Source organism: Aquarana catesbeiana, linkage group LG08 (genome assembly GCF_042186555.1).
Source record: "Aquarana catesbeiana isolate 2022-GZ linkage group LG08, ASM4218655v1, whole genome shotgun sequence".
In the NCBI taxonomy this organism is placed as follows: Eukaryota; Metazoa; Chordata; class Amphibia; order Anura; family Ranidae; genus Aquarana; species Aquarana catesbeiana.
Genome location: NC_133331.1, coordinates 302,377,591 through 302,392,128, shown reverse-complemented (window position 1 = coordinate 302,392,128; position 14,538 = coordinate 302,377,591).

Genomic DNA, 14,538 nt, shown 5'->3' with positions numbered 1-14,538 from the left:
CCCTCCCCCCCCTCTCTCTCTCCCTCCCCCCCCCCTCTCTCTCTCCCTTCCCCTCTCTCTCTCTCCCTCCCCTCCTCTCCTCCTCTCTCTCTCCCTCCCCCCTCTCTCTCTCCCTCCCCCCCTCTCTCTCCCCTCCCCCCCACTCTCTCCCTCCCCCCCTCTCTCTCTCCCTCCCCCCCTCTCTCTCTCCCTCCCCCCCCCTCTCTCTCTCTCTCCCTTCCCCCCCTCTCTCTCTCTCCTCCTCTCCCTTCCCCCCCTCTCTCTCTCTCCCTTCCCCCCTCTCTCTCTCTCTCCCTTCCCCCCCCTCTCTCTCTCTCCCTCCCCCCTCTCTCTCTCTCTCCTTCCCCCCCTCTCTCTCTCCCTTCCCCCCCTCTCTCTCTCTCCCTTCCCCCACTCTCTCTCTCTCCCTTCCCCCCCCTCTCTCTCTCCCTTCCCCCACTCTCACTCTCTCCCTTCCCCCCTCTCCCTCCCCTCACTACATCCCTACCCCCCCTTCCTCTCTCCATCCCCCCCCCTCTCTCTCTCCTTCTCCCTCTCTCCTCACTCTCTCTCTCTCTCCCTTCCCCCCTCTCTCTCTCTCTCTCCCCTCCCCCCTCTCTCTCTCTCCCTTCCCCCCCTCTCTCTCCTTCCCCCCCTCTCTCCCTTCCCCCCTCTCTCTCCCCTTCCCCCCCTCTCTCTCCCTTCCCCTCTCTCTCCCTTCCCTCTCTCTCTCTCCCTTCCTCTCTCTCTCTCCCTTCCCCCTCTCTCTCCTCTCCTTCCCCCTCTCTCTCTCTATCTCCCTTCCCCCCCTCTCTCTCTCTCTCCCTTCCCCCCCTCTCTCTCTCTCTCCTTCCCCCCCTCTCTCTCTCTCTCTCCTTCCCCCCCTCTCTCTCACTCTCTCTCTCTCCCTTCCCCCCTCTCTCTCTCTCTCCCTTCCCCCCCCTCTCTCTCTCTCTCCCTTCCCCCCCCTCTCTCTCTCTCTCCCTTCCCCCTCTCTCTCTCTCTCTCCCTTCCCCTCTCTCTCTCTCTCTCCCTTCCCCTCTCTCTCTCTCTCTCTCCCTTCCCCCTCTCTCTCTCTCTCTCTACCTTCCCCCCCTCTCTCTCCCTTCCCCCTTCTCTCTCTCCTTCCCCCACTCCTCTCTCCCTCCCCCTCTCTCTCCTCCCTTCCCCCCTCTCTCTCTCTCCCTTCCCCTCTCTCTCTCTCTCTCCCTTCCCCCCTCTCTCTCTCTCTCTCCCTTCCCCCCTCTCTCTCTCTCTCTCTCCCTTCCCCCTCTCTCTCTCTCTCTCCTTCCCCCCTCTCTCTCTCTCCCTTCCTCCCCCTCTCTCTCTCTCTCTCCCTTCCCCCCCCCCCTCTCTCTCTCTCTCTCCCTTCCCCCCCTCTCTCTCTCTCTCCTTCCCCCCCCTCTCTCTCTCTCTCTCTCTCCTTCCCCCCCCTCTCTCTCTCTCTCTCTCCCTTCCCCCCCTCTCTCTCTCTCTCTCCCTTCCCCCCCTCTCTCCTCTCTCTCCCTTCCCCCCCTCTCTCTCTCTCTCTCTCTCTCCCTTCCCCCCCCCTCTCTCTCTCTCTCCCTTCCCCCCTCTCTCTCTCTCTCCTTCCCCCCCCTCTCTCTCTCTCCCTTCCCCCCCCTCTCTCTCTCTCCCTTCCCCCCTCTCTCTCTCTCTCCCTTCCCCCCCCTCTCTCTCTCTCCCTTCCCCCCTCTCTCTCTCTCTCCCTTCCCCCTCTCTCTCTCTCTCCCTTCCCCCCTCTCTCTCTCTCTCCCTTCCCCCCTCTCTCTCTCTCTCCCTTCCCCCCTCTCTCTCTCTCTCCCTTCCCCCCCTCTCTCTCTCTCTCTCTCCATCCCCCCCCTCTCTCTCCCTTCCCCCCCTCTCTCTCTCTCTCCCCTTCCCCCCCTCCTCTCTCTCTCTCTTCTCTCTCTCCTTCCCCCCCGCTGTGTGTCGCTCTCACCTGACTCTCTGACACACATTCCATTATTCTCAGCGTCTTTTTACTTACTGTCTCATTTACATGTCACTCACACTGTTACTCTCACTTTTAAATGGTCTCTGCCATACACTGTCTCATTTAAAGAGCCACACTGTGCTACTCTCACTTTCTCTCACACTGTATGTCTCATTCACTGTCACAAGGACAAGCTGAATTGTGGGCTTGGGTCAAAATGTAATTTATTTTGTAGCCCGAAAGCCAGTTGTGTTTGGCAAAGTGATCGATCAGTCTGGCAGAGGCTTGGAAGATGATTTGGCATGGGGAGAGCCTAGTATGGCTCCCCATATTCCCCCCCCCCCAACCACCCCGTGGTGTCAGGCCGGTGCGCAGGCGGTGGGAACAGATAAGCGGGCACGGTGGAGAAGGATTAGTATATATAAAAGTGCTGCGCTTAGGATAAAGTGTAAAGTATGCAGCCCCCCTAAAGGAGCTTCCTAAGGAGACTCCGCAAAATGTATAGATTGTGTAATGGGGTATGGCGCTCCCTTTAGGATAATGGGATATTAGAGTGTTGGGGGAAAGGTTTTTCTGTTGCAGGGTTCCTTGTGACATTGAACCAATTATTTACTCCAGCTATACCCCTATTAGTGGTACGGAGTACCATCAACCCAATAAAGTGAAGAACCTAATGTGCAACGATGCAATCTTCAGATGAAGCAATACATAATTCATACATGTGACAAAAAAAAAAAAAATATTCCCAATTTCAGGTGTGCTAAATCAGTAATTTTCCCTTATATCACATGGACTTCCAAGTGCATTCTTACTCAAATAAGTGCAAGTGTGTGCAATGACAATTTAGTGGTAGATAATGTGTACAACAACAATTTGGTAATAAGTAATAAATAATAAATAATTATAGTCCATGTGGTGATCAAAATTCTTCAAGTCCGATATTCAAATGATTTCCAAACAAACTGTGACAACGGTGCTTTCAGATGATAATGGTGACTTATTGTGCTCCCCACTCACCGAATCCTGCAGCCCCTGCAGGGGCAAAAACAGCTTAGGGTATCACGGCCACAAACTCCTCTCCACCGCGATCATCTGAGGTATCCAGTTTTGGTCTCCACTCCCCGTGTTTTTCTCAAATGGCTCCCTCCAGAGAACATGGACTGCGGTCATAAAGGCGCACTCAGCACAGACAACCTGCTGCACCAACACCAAAGCAGGCTCTGTTGGTGCAGCAGGTTGTCTGTGCTGAGTGCGCCTTTATGACCGCAGTCCATGTTCTCTGGAGGGAGCCATTTGAGAAAAACACGGGGAGTGGAGACCAAAACTGGATACCTCAGATGATCGCGGTGGAGAGGAGTTTGTGGCCGTGATACCCTAAGCTGTTTTGCCCCTGCAGGGGCTGCAGGATTCGGTGAGTGGGGAGCACAATAAGTCACCATTATCATCTGAAAGCACCGTTGTCACAGTTTGTTTAGAAATCATTTGAATATCGGACTTGAAGATTTTGATCACCACATGGACTATAATTATTTATTATTTATTACTTATTACCAAATTGTTGTTGTACACATTATCTACCACTAAATTGTCATTGCACACACTTGCACTTATTTGAGTAAGAATGCACTTGGAAGTCCATGTGATATAAGGGAAAATTACTGATTTAGCACACCTGAAATTGGGAATATTTTTTTTTTTTTGTCACTTGTATGAATTATGTATTGCTTCATCTGAAGATTGCATTGTTGCACATTAGGTTCTTCACTTTATTGGGTTGATGGTACTCCGTACCACTAATAGGGGTATAGCTGGAGTAAATAATTGGTTCCAGTCACAAGGAACCCTGCAACAGAAAAACCTTTCCCCAACACTCTAATATCCCATTATCCTAAAGGGAGCGCCATACCCCATTACACAATCTATATGGTGGAGAAGGAGGTGGCGGGAAGCTGGTGGCAGCCAATGAGTGTGCAGTCTCTGGTGGTTCACCTTAGAAAAAGACCAGCCCATCACTGGGCTGTAGCTAAAGGGAGACCGCGATCTGTACCAGATCTCCCTCATGTCTAGTTGTCTACACAAGACAGCCGGGAGGAGGGATCGAGCGCTTCCACTGAAACCTGCACAGAGGTATGGAGGAGGAAGAATGGCTCAGACGTTTAATGGTAGCTGGGCATTCTAATCCCATCTGCAGGGAGGGAAAGGAGACAGATTGTCTCCTTGTATACTGCACAGACCACAGGAGAGCCCACAGACCCTCCCCCATGCACTCATTGACATGAGATGGAGGAGGACATGGGATGCAGGACATACGATGGAGGAGGACGACATGGGGTGCAGGACATACGATGGAGGAGGACGACATGGGGTGCAGGACATACGATGGAGGAGGACGACGTGGTATGCAGGACATGGGATGTAGGAGAAGCACATGGGATGGAGGAGATGGGATGCAGGACATAGAATGGAGGACCTGGGATGGAGGAGGAGGAGGAGGAGGATATGGGATGGAGAACGTGATGCAGGAGAAGGACATGGTGTGTGTGTGTGTCTCTCTCTCTCCCCCCCACACAGTGTGTCTCTCACCCCCCCATACGCGCCGCGTGTGTCTCTCACCCCCCATACGCGCCGCGTGTGTCTCTCACCCCCCCATACGCGCCGCGTGTGTCTCTCACCCCCCCATACGCGCCGCGTGTGTCTCTCACCCCCCCATACGCGCCGCGTGTGTCTCTCACCCCCCCATACGCGCCGCGTGTGTCTCTCACCCCCCCATACGCGCCGCGTGTGTCTCTCACCCCCCATACGCGCCGCGTGTGTCTCTCACCCCCCCATACGCGCCGCGTGTGTCTCTCACCCCCCCATACGCGCCGCGTGTGTCTCTCACCCCCCCATACGCGCCGCGTGTGTCTCTCACCCCCCCATACGCGCCGCGTGTGTCTCTCACCCCCCCATACGCGCCGCGTGTGTCTCTCACCCCCCCATACGCGCCGCGTGTGTCTCTCACCCCCCCATACGCGCCGCGTGTGTCTCTCACCCCCCCATACGCGCCGCGTGTGTCTCTCACCCCCCCCATACGCGCCGCGTGTGTCTCTCACCCCCCCATGCGCGCCGCGTGTGTCTCTCACCCCCCCATGCGCGCCGCGTGTGTGTCTCACCCCCCCCATGCGCGCCGCGTGTGTCTCTCACCCCCCCATGCGCGCCGCGTGTGTCTCTCACCCCCCCCATGCGCGCCGCGTGTGTCTCTCACCCCCCCATGCGCGCCGCGTGTGTCTCTCACCCCCCCATGCGCGCCGCGTGTGTCTCTCACCCCCCCATGCGCGCCGCGTGTGTCTCTCACCCCCCCATGCGCGCCGCGTGTGTCTCTCACCCCCCATACGCGGCGCGCGTGTCTCTCACCCCCCCATACGCGGCGCGCGTGTCTCTCTCCCCTCTTACACGCGGCGCGCGTGTCTCTCTCTCTCCCCCCTTACACGCGGCGCGCGTGTCTCTCTCTCTCCCCCCTTACACGCGGCGCGCGTGTCTCTCTCTCTCCCCCCTTACACGCGGCGCGCGTGTCTCTCTCTCTCCCCCCTTACACGCGGCGCGCGTGTCTCTCTCTCCCCCCTTACACGCGGCGCGCGTGTCTCTCTCTCCCCCCTTACACGCGGCGCGCGTGTCTCTCTCTCCCCCCTTACACGCGCCGCGTGTGTCTCTCACCCCCCCATACGCGCCGCGTGTGTCTCTCACCCCCCCATACGCGCCGCGTGTGTCTCTCACCCCCCCATACGCGCCGCGTGTGTCTCTCACCCCCCCATACGCGCCGCGTGTGTCTCTCACCCCCCCATACGCGCCGCGTGTGTCTCTCACCCCCCCATACGCGCCGCGTGTGTCTCTCACCCCCCCATACGCGCCGCGTGTGTCTCTCACCCCCCCATACGCGCCGCGTGTGTCTCTCACCCCCCCCATACGCGCCGCGTGTGTCTCTCACCCCCCCATGCGCGCCGCGTGTGTCTCTCACCCCCCCATGCGCGCCGCGTGTGTGTCTCACCCCCCCATGCGCGCCGCGTGTGTCTCTCACCCCCCCATGCGCGCCGCGTGTGTCTCTCACCCCCCCATGCGCGCCGCGTGTGTCTCTCACCCCCCCATGCGCGCCGCGTGTGTCTCTCACCCCCCCATGCGCGCCGCGTGTGTCTCTCACCCCCCCATGCGCGCCGCGTGTGTCTCTCACCCCCCCATGCGCGCCGCGTGTGTCTCTCACCCCCCCATGCGCGCCGCGTGTGTCTCTCACCCCCCCATGCGCGCCGCGTGTGTCTCTCACCCCCCCATGCGCGCCGCGTGTGTCTCTCACCCCCCCATGCGCGCCGCGTGTGTCTCTCACCCCCCCATGCGCGCCGCGTGTGTCTCTCACCCCCCCCATGCGCGCCGCGTGTGTCTCTCACCCCCCCATGCGCGCCGCGTGTGTCTCTCACCCCCCCATGCGCGCCGCGTGTGTCTCTCACCCCCCCATGCGCGCCGCGTGTGTCTCTCACCCCCCCATGCGCGCCGCGTGTGTCTCTCACCCCCCCATGCGCGCCGCGTGTGTCTCTCACCCCCCCATGCGCGCCGCGTGTGTCTCTCACCCCCCCATGCGCGCCGCGTGTGTCTCTCACCCCCCCATGCGCGCCGCGTGTGTCTCTCACCCCCCCATGCGCGCCGCGTGTGTCTCTCACCCCCCCATGCGCGCCGCGTGTGTCTCTCACCCCCCCATACGCGCCGCGTGTGTCTCTCACCCCCCCATACGCGCCGCGTGTGTCTCTCACCCCCCCATACGCGCCGCGTGTGTCTCTCACCCCCCCATACGCGCCGCGTGTGTCTCTCACCCCCCCATACGCGCCGCGTGTGTCTCTCACCCCCCCATACGCGCCGCGTGTGTCTCTCACCCCCCCATACGCGCCGCGTGTGTCTCTCACCCCCCCATACGCGCCGCGTGTGTCTCTCACCCCCCCATACGCGCCGCGTGTGTCTCTCACCCCCCCATACGCGCCGCGTGTGTCTCTCACCCCCCCATACGCGCCGCGTGTGTCTCTCACCCCCCATACGCGCCGCGTGTGTCTCTCACCCCCCCATACGCGCCGCGTGTGTCTCTCACCCCCCCATACGCGCCGCGTGTGTCTCTCACCCCCCCATACGCGCCGCGTGTGTCTCTCACCCCCCCATACGCGCCGCGTGTGTCTCTCACCCCCCCATACGCGCCGCGTGTGTCTCTCACCCCCCCATACGCGCCGCGTGTGTCTCTCACCCCCCATACGCGGCGCGCGTGTCTCTCACCCCCCCATACGCGGCGCGCGTGTCTCTCTCCCCCCTTACACGCGGCGCGCGTGTCTCTCTCTCTCCCCCCTTACACGCGGCGCGCGTGTCTCTCTCTCTCCCCCCTTACACGCGGCGCGCGTGTCTCTCTCTCTCCCCCCTTACACGCGGCGCGCGTGTCTCTCTCTCTCCCCCCTTACACGCGGCGCGCGTGTCTCTCTCTCCCCCCTTACACGCGGCGCGCGTGTCTCTCTCTCCCCCCTTACACGCGGCGCGCGTGTCTCTCTCTCCCCCCTTACACGCGGCGCGCGTGTCTCTCTCTCCCCCCTTACACGCGGCGCGCGTGTCTCTCTCTCCCCCCTTACACGCGGCGCGCGTGTCTCTCTCTCCCCCCTTACACGCGGCGCGCGTGTCTCTCTCCCCCCTTACACGCGGCGCGCGTGTCTCTCTCTCCCCCCTTACACGCGGCGCGCGTGTCTCTCTCTCCCCCCTTACACGCGGCGCGCGTGTCTCTCTCTCCCCCCTTACACGCGGCGCGCGTGTCTCTCTCTCCCCCCTTACACGCGGCGCGCGTGTCTCTCTCTCCCCCCTTACACGCGGCGCGTGTCTGTCTCTCTCTCCCCCCCTTACACACGGCGTGTGTGTGTGTGTGTCTCTCTCTCCCCCCCTTACACACGGCGTGTGTGTGTCTCTCTCTCCCCCCCCTTACACACGGCGTGTGTGTGTCTCTCTCTCTCCCCCCCTTACACACGGCGTGTGTGTGTCTCTCTCTCTCCCCCCCTTACACACGGCGTGTGTGTGTCTCTCTCTCTCCCCCCCTTAAACACGGCGTGTGTGTGTCTCTCTCTCTCCCCCCCTTAAACACGGCGTGTGTGTGTCTCTCTCTCTCCCCCCCTTACACACGGCGTGTGTGTGTGTCTCTCTCTCTCCCCCCCTTACACACGGCGTGTGTGTGTCTCTCTCCCCCCCTTACACACGGCGTGTGTGTGTCTCTCTCTCTCCCCCCCTTACACACGGCGTGTGTGTGTCTCTCTCTCTCCCCCCCTTACACACGGCGTGTGTGTGTCTCTCTCTCTCTCCCCCCCTTACACACGGCGTGTGTGTGTCTCTCTCTCTCCCCCCCTTACACACGGCGTGTGTGTGTCTCTCTCTCTCCCCCCCTTACACACGGCGTGTGTGTGTCTCTCTCTCTCCCCCCCTTACACACGGCCTGTGTGTGTCTCTCTCTCTCCCCCCCTTACACACGGCCTGTGTGTGTCTCTCTCTCTCCCCCCCTTACACACGGCCTGTGTGTGTCTCTCTCTCTCCCCCCCTTAAACACGGCGTGTGTGTGTCTCTCTATTTTGGCGAGGGTTCTCTTTTAAGATCCTTAGCGCACAAACTGCACAGCAAGTCGGATTATCATGATCTGATTTGTGGTACGACTTCTATTCAAATCAATGGGCACTCAAAGGAATTACTGATTTTAAATAGAGGCAGTGAAACGCTGTTTAAAGCTAGCGTGGGTAAACGGGAATTTATGCCAATACAAAAAGCTACTAAAAGCACATCTTTACAGCCACCTTTTCCTGGCGTTGGTAGTTGCTTTGCAGCTCATTTTTTCAAATGCCCTGTGTGCATGAGGCTTTATAGAGTGAATAAGTAACATCAAACATACCTCTGTGTGAAATGTGCACAGATTGAACCTACTGTTAAGGAAACAACTTCTTATTGTGTGGTATATTTCCCCCAAAGGCACAGGGAAGATCCTTTTTTCAACTATAAATTTCCCAGGTTAAGAAGTTAAAGACAAAAAGAAACAAGAATGAGATCAGTGAAAAGTGGAAAACTTTATAAATCACTACAATGCAATAAAATGATCCTAAGTGTGTATGTATATTCTCAAATAAACGTTATTTCCATAAAATCAAGCTGTCTCTACCTTTTGTCACAGTTACACCCTTCACTTTTTACATTTCAAATTGTACCGGCAAGGCAATCAGTTATTGCACATAATATTTAGTAAACCCACTGCCAGGAATGTTTTCATTGCGTGAATCTAGTGCACATCCCAAACACGTACTCGCCACAACACCATGCACAGAAATTTTGAGGATCCCCCAGAAAGGTCCTTTAGCAGGATGGGATCTAGCTGTTTCGTTGTGAACTGTCTAGTTCTTATCCTCATAAAGGACCTGAATTGAAATAATGCAGAAAGGTCCTTTAGCAGTATGGGCTCTAGCTGTTGCATTGTGAACGAACTAGTTCCCATCCTCATAAAGGACCTATATTGACTTAAAGCAGAGTTACAGCCTGGGGGGGGGAGAGTCAGCAGCTACAAATACTGTAGCTGTTGACTTTTAATATAAGGACACTTATCTGTCCAGGGAGCCCGTGATGTCAGCACCCAAAGCCGACCCATCCATCGGCTCCGGGTCTAGGCACCAACATCCTTACTAAGGGAAACAGGAAGTTAAGCCTTGTGTCTTCATAGCCTGTTTCCTACTGTGCATGCACGAGTTGTTCTGAATGGACCTGTCATATTCTGGGACACACACGGGTCCCAGAGGGGGGAGAAGGGCACCAAATAGACGTGGAAATGACGTACCTCACTGCAGGGCCATGGGACAAAAGTCCTGAAGAAAACATACCAAAAAGGTATGAAAAAAGATAAATATCCAAAAACGAGGGGGGTGGAGTGTGCTTTTGTTTCAGAGGTCGATTTTTGCCTGGAACTCCGCTTTAATGCAGAAAGGTCCTTTAGCAGGATGGGATCTAGCTGTTTTATTGTAAACTGTCTAGTTCCCATCCCTATAAAGGGCCTGAGCACTAGCGGGCAAAAAAAAGGCCATCTGAGGGAAGGCTAACTATTTGGCTCACACTGAGCAAGCTAGATTCCATCCTCAGAAAGGACAGGGGCAATATGCGGGATGGGAACTAGTCGCAACCAGCTCCCATCCCTTTATATGACCTGTATATTAAAAATGAAGAAAGGTCATTTAGCGGGATGGGAACTAGCTCCTTCGTAGTGAACTGTCTAGTTCCCATCCTTATACATGACCTGTATGGTAATAATGAAGAAAGGTCATTTAGCAGGATGGGAACTAGCTCCTTCATAGTGAACCGTCTAGTTCCCATCCCTCTATATGACCTGTATGGTAATGATGAAGAATATAGGACTTTTGACATACCGTTAAAACCATTTCTCATTGACAGACACAGCGCTTCCTTATTCAGAACCATAAGGTTATATCGCCCCCTAGGCACTAGGCAGAAAAAAAGACTTGGCTATGGCCATGGGCAGTCTGAGGGGGGCTGCACTAACTGAGGGGGGGCTGCACTAATAGAGGGGGGGCTGCACTGAGGGGGGCTGCACTAATTGAGTGGGGGTCTGCACTAATTGAGGGGGGGGTCTGCACTAATAGAGGGGGGGCTGCACTGAGAGGGGGCTGCACTAATAGAGGGGGGCTGCACTGAGGGGGGTCTGCACTAATAGAGGGGGGTCTGCACTGATGGAGGGGATCTGCACTGATGGAGGGGGTCTGCACTGAGGGGGTCTATACAGACTCTGGCGGGGGCACCTGATGCAAGGACAGACTCTGGCGGGGGCACCTGATGCAAGGACAGACTCTGGTGGGGGCACCTGATGCAAGGACAGACTCTGCTGGTGGCACCTGATGCAAGGACAGACTCTGCCGGGGGCACCTGATGCAAGGACAGACTCTGCCGGGGGCACCTGATGCAAGGACAGACTCTGCCGGGGGCACCTGATGCAAGGACAAACTCTGGCGGGGGCACCTGATGCAAGGACAGACTCTGCTGGTGGCACCTGATGCAAGGACAGACTCTGCCAGGGGCACCTGATGCAAGGACAGACTCTGCTGGTGGCAGGCGACGTGGTTAGTGACACGCTCAGGGAACCCACTGATTCGGCATTATGGTGAGTTGAATGATTTATTTTATATTACAATGTAATAATAGAAATAATGCGCTTCAATCATCCTGACACCATAACAACCATGGTGCCGGGATGATTGAAGCGTTAACACCAGGCATTTGGAGTATCTTTATCTGCTGATTGTTAAACTTTCTAGAATACACATATTTCTATTGTGTAGGATCTGGGGCTGCTGTCCCGTCATTTCCCTCTCCCTCTTTCCTTCTCCCCCTTTCCTTCTCCCCCTTTCCCTCTCCATCCCTCATTCTTCTCAGACTCTAACCACACCCTCTTGAGCCACGCCCATTTAAGCCACGACCACTTTCACGTAAGCCACGCCCACTTTTCACGTAAGCCACGCCAATTTTTTGCCGCGGCGCGCCACACTTATGAATTTTTCCCCTGAGCCACGCCTACAAAGGAATGCCCCGCCCCCTAATTATTGTACGGCTCCGCCTGCAGCCAAAAAAGTGTCCCACGTATTTTTTTTTCAATGTTTCAGGTGCCCCTGCCAGAGTCTGTCCTTGCATCAGGTGCCCCCGCCAGAGTCTGTCCTTGCATCAGGTGCCCCCGCCAGAGTCTGTATAGACCCCCTCAGTGCAGACCCCCTCCATCAGTGCAGACCCCCTCCATCAGTGCAGACCCCCCTCTATTAGTGCAAACCCCCCTCAGTGCAGCCCCCCTCTATTATTGCAGCCCCCCCTCTTTTAGTGCAGACCCCCCCTCAGTGCAGCCCCCTCTCAGTGCAGCCCCCCTCTATTAGTGCAGCCCCCCTCAGTGCAGCCCCCCTCAGTTAGTGCAGCCCCCCCTCAGTGCAGCCCCCCCTCAGTTAGTGCAGCCCCCCTCAGTGCAGCCCCCCCTCAGTTAGTGCATCCCCCCTCAGTGCAGCCCCCCTCAGTTAGTGCAGCCCCCCCTCAATGCAGCCTGGCCCCCGCTCAGTGCAGGAGCGGCCGGTGTTCTGCCGAGAAAGTTCCCCTCGGCAATGGAGGACCCCCTGTACTGCGCAGGCGCAGCGCTTGCGCAGTACGGGGCTGGGGAACTTTCAGCAAGACACGGCGACGGCGACGTGTCTTCTGCTCGCTTCAGTGGAGAGGGGAGGGGCCGTGCATCTAAAGAAGCCTCTTCATTGGCTGCACAGATCGAGCCCCCTTCCCCTCTCCACTCAACACTAGAGGAAGATAGAGCGGCGGCGCCGGCCGCCATTTTGCTGGAGCCCGCTGCTCCAAAAAAACAGAAAAACCAACATTCCCGATTTTCCTTATGGAAAATCCCGATTCGGGACAGCCTCCAATCGGGACGAGGGTCCCAAAATCGGGATTGTCCCAGGAAAATCGGGACTGTTGGCAACTATGTATATGACCTGTATGGTAATAATGAAGAAAGGTCATTTAGCAGGATGGGAACTACCTCCTTCATAGTGAACTGTCTAGTTCCCATCCTTCTACATGACCTGACCACTAGGGGCAAACAGGTTATTCTGTGGGATAGGAACTAGCCAGTTCACATTGAGCAAGCTAGATCCCATCCTCAAAATTGACTAGGTGAATCTGCAGGATGGGAACTAGTCGCAACCCTTCTATTAGACCCCTACATCACTTCCTGTTCCCTAGCTACATCACTTCCTGTGCATCTATCACTTCCTGTTTGCACCTGACATCACTTCCTCTCCAGCTGTAGTATCACTTCCTGTGTCTGTACAATCATGCTCCTCCTGTCTCCGTGTTCTACTCAATATAGTAGGAAAAGATCTCCATCTCTGTATTTATTATGTGTCTGTTTTATAATCTAGCAACTCCAGATGGACAGTTGGATAAATGGTTCAATATGCACAAACCACCTGTTCTGTCGAGAAATGCCCCTATCCAATAGTGCCCGGGCTGGAGGTGCATGCGTCGTACGTAACATCAAAATAACTGATTTTACCATCAGCTGGTTGAGACAGTGCTGGTGCACAATAGCCGACAGAATTTTTTTTTCCTGTCAGATTGTGCTCTGCGCTCACCGATCTCTACATGTTGTGGGCGGATTTATGGGCACTTGAGGGGGGAATTACATGCAAAACTTTGTGATGTGCTGCAAAACTTTGTGATGGGTGGATTTCTACATTTCTTGTGAGCAGATTTATGTGCACTTTGCATACTTGCCAACTGTCCCGAATTTCTCAGGACATTCCCGGGATTTAGACCCTTTTCCAGATCTAATTGTTTCCCGGGAGATGTCCCGAGAAATTCGGTTTTTCCCGTTTTCGCCGCCGGCCGCTAGATGATGTCTCCGCCCGCCGCCATTTTCAAGGAGACCGTAGGCTGGCTACAATAGAGATTGAGGTGCGGCGCCGCCAACCCCCCGGCCCGCTCTGCCCTGCTGCCAGTCTCTGTGACCTGTTATGGAAAGGGGCGGGGGATGGGCGGCGCCGCAGCTCAATCTCTACTGTAACCATGCGGCTCAGCTCGACCAACTTTGGGGCTGGTCTGGATGTCACGAGGGGGGAGGGGCGGTCTGGATGTCACGGGGGGGCGGTCTGGATGTCACAAGGGGGGGGCCGGTCTGGATGTCACAGGGGGGGCCGGTCTTGATGTCACGGGGGGCTGGTCTGGATGCAACGGGGGGGCTGGTCTGGATGTCACAGTGGGGCTGGTCTGGATGTCACAGGGGGGCTGGTCTGGATGTCACGGGGGGGCTGGTCTGGATGTCACGGGGGGCCGGTCTGGATGTCACGAGGGGGCCAGTCTGGATGTCACAGGGGGGGCTGGTCTGGATGTCACAGGGGGGTGGTCTGGATGTCACAGGGGGCAGTCTGGATGTCAAGGGGGGGCCGTATAGTCTGGAGGTAACAGGGGGGCTGTATAGTCTGGATGTCACAGGGGGGCACCAGATGTAAAGAGGACTCTGCTGATGAGGACTCCTGATGTGAGGAAGGATCTGCTGGGGACCCCTGATGTGAGGGGGGCACCCCTGGGGACTCCTGATGTGAGGGGGGCTCCGCTGGGGACTCCTGATGTGAGGGGGGCTCCGCTGGGGACTCCTGATGTGAGGGAGGGCTCCGCTGGGGACTCCTGATGTGAGGGGGGGCTCCGCTGGGGACTCCTGATGTGAGGGGGGCTCCGCTGGGGACTCCTGATGTGAGGGGGGCTCTGCTGGAGACTCCTGATGTGAGGGGGGCTCCACTGGGGACTCCTGATGTGAGGGGGGCTCCGCTGGGGACACCTGATGTGAAGGGGGCTCCGCTAGGGACTCCTGATGTGAGGGGGACTCCGTTGGGGACTCCTGGTATGAGGAGGGCTCCGCTGGGGACATCTGATGTAAGGGGGGCTCCGCTGGGGATATCTGATGTAAGGGGGGCTCCGCTGGGGACATCTGATGTAAGGGGGTGCTCCGCTGGCGACACCTGATGTAAGGGGGGCTCTGCTGGGGACATCTGATGTAAGGGGGGGCTACGCTGGGGACA